The sequence below is a fragment of the Sciurus vulgaris genome, assembly GCF_902686455.1.
Source record: "Sciurus vulgaris genome assembly, contig: HiC_scaffold_611_arrow_ctg1, whole genome shotgun sequence".
Taxonomy (NCBI): domain Eukaryota; kingdom Metazoa; phylum Chordata; class Mammalia; order Rodentia; family Sciuridae; genus Sciurus; species Sciurus vulgaris.
In genome coordinates this window covers 8,344,617-8,346,412 of record NW_027632409.1, presented here as the reverse complement: position 1 = coordinate 8,346,412, position 1,796 = coordinate 8,344,617, and the positions used below count along the sequence as shown (strand labels likewise).

Here is a 1,796-nt window from a genome sequence, read left to right as displayed (position 1 = left end):
ATCTTCAGTTTGTCAAGTGTGATGCACTCATTGACTGTTCAAAGTTCCATCCCCCAGTCAGGCCAAGGACTCAGGGAGCTGAAGGGTCCATATTCAGAAACCCGAGGCGAGAGGCTTAGCTCAGGAACTGCCTACCATTAACATGGTGGGCAGAACTTCAGGAAAGTATGTGGACACCTTTTCTAAAAAGTGTTTAATTCAAACCTATATGTTGTAGTTCCTAAAATGTGATCCACAGCACACTGTCATCTTACACATGTGACCAGTGAGAATGAAAGGCCAAGAGAATCACTGCCCTCCCAAGAAGGGAACTGCACCTTTTCTCACATTTCTTGAAAATATACATTTGACAATTCACACACATCAACATAGGCAGCAATGCAATACACGCATGGACTGATTCTGTTCTACTAGAGAATGTCCATAAACTACCTTTTATAGGCTTTCTTTTTTTTTTTTTTTTTTTTTTGGAGTTCTGCAATGCTTTGCCCATCATTTTCTCATTTCTGCCCTTGCACATGGTACAGTACCACTTGTCCTGTGGTTTCTGACTGAGTTTCAAGTAGGAGAGGTAGAACATTCTGGTGGAGGCACTTGCTATTTCTGCAAGGTATCATTTCTTCATAGGTCACCTGATTGCACAGACAGTATGTGGCTCATTTTCATCACTGGGAAGGTTTGCAGGGTCTGCTTCCTTCTGTGCTTTGGTCGTGAATCCTGTTCTTTGAGGTCTTTGTGTTCTTGTCCTTGGGTGTTCCTGAGGTGACATCATCATGGTCATGATTATTATTAGATACATTCATCACTTGATTCACATTGTTGAATGGCCACAGGGTACCCTTGCAATTTGACTTTGCAGCCTGTGCAACTGCCTTGTTCTTTGCCTTCTCTTGGCCAGCTTTGCAGCTGTTACTAGTGGTGTCCTTGATCCCTTCAGGTGTCTCCAAGAGTTCCACATGACTGTCCACTTGTCTGGTCTGGCTCTCTGCCAGTTCCACCATCTGACTCAGGATTTGAGTCTTCTCATCGTCCAGTTCCTGGCTCTGAATCAGGGCTCTCTGGATGCAGCACAGCACTCGAAATTCTTGGGCACCATCTGTCTCTCATTTCAATTTGTCATAATGCTCATCCTGTCCTTTCAGGATTTCTTGGCTTTTCACTTCAAACTCCCACATCACTGAGACATTTCTCTTCAGGTGTAAAGGCAGAGAGTAAATGGAGGCTAGGTAATCCTCCACATAATTTGCCAGGTGGATCTGCTTCCTGTTGGCATGACTCAGCATGGTTCAGAGTGAAACCCCTCCACTCTGTGTGGCTCTTTGCTTTCTGCATCCCTCCCCCTAAAATCAAATCTGCAAAATGCAAAGCTCTTGCTCTCCCATGACCCCTTGCTCTCCCAGGAACCCCACCCATCTGGCCAGCAGTGGCACCTGGCCAGGCCACAGTACCCAGCATGTACTAGCAGGCCATGGAGGAGGGGCTCCCAGATGAACCCCCACTTGTCAGGCCCTGTTCAGGGTAAAGGAGGCTCCCAGATGAACCCTCACTGGGTTGGTATGGTGCAGGGGTAGACAGGCAGGTCCTAGTAGTGCCCACCCCTGAGAGAAGGTCGAGGGTTGAGAGTCAAGGGACCCTCGCTGCCACACCAGAGTAGGGGGGCCCAGCCTGGTGGGCAGAGCTGCACTTGTCCCCTAAGCGGACACTTTAAAACGACCCCATCATGGGAAAGCCCTGAGCACTTCAGACCCTTTAGCGAGCACCCTCCAAAAACACCTCCTGAAACTCATCATGTTGAG

General features: G+C 47.9%; 1 pseudogene across 1 annotated transcript; it reads right to left on the bottom strand.

Annotated features, from left to right (window-relative positions):
- Window positions 1–500: 500 nt before the first annotated feature.
- LOC306652837 (inhibitor of growth protein 1-like) lies at window positions 501–1,283 on the bottom strand (annotated as a pseudogene). The gene has a single exon. The product of its transcript is annotated as an inhibitor of growth protein 1-like (transcript).
- Between the last annotated feature and the right edge of the window lie 513 nt (window positions 1,284–1,796).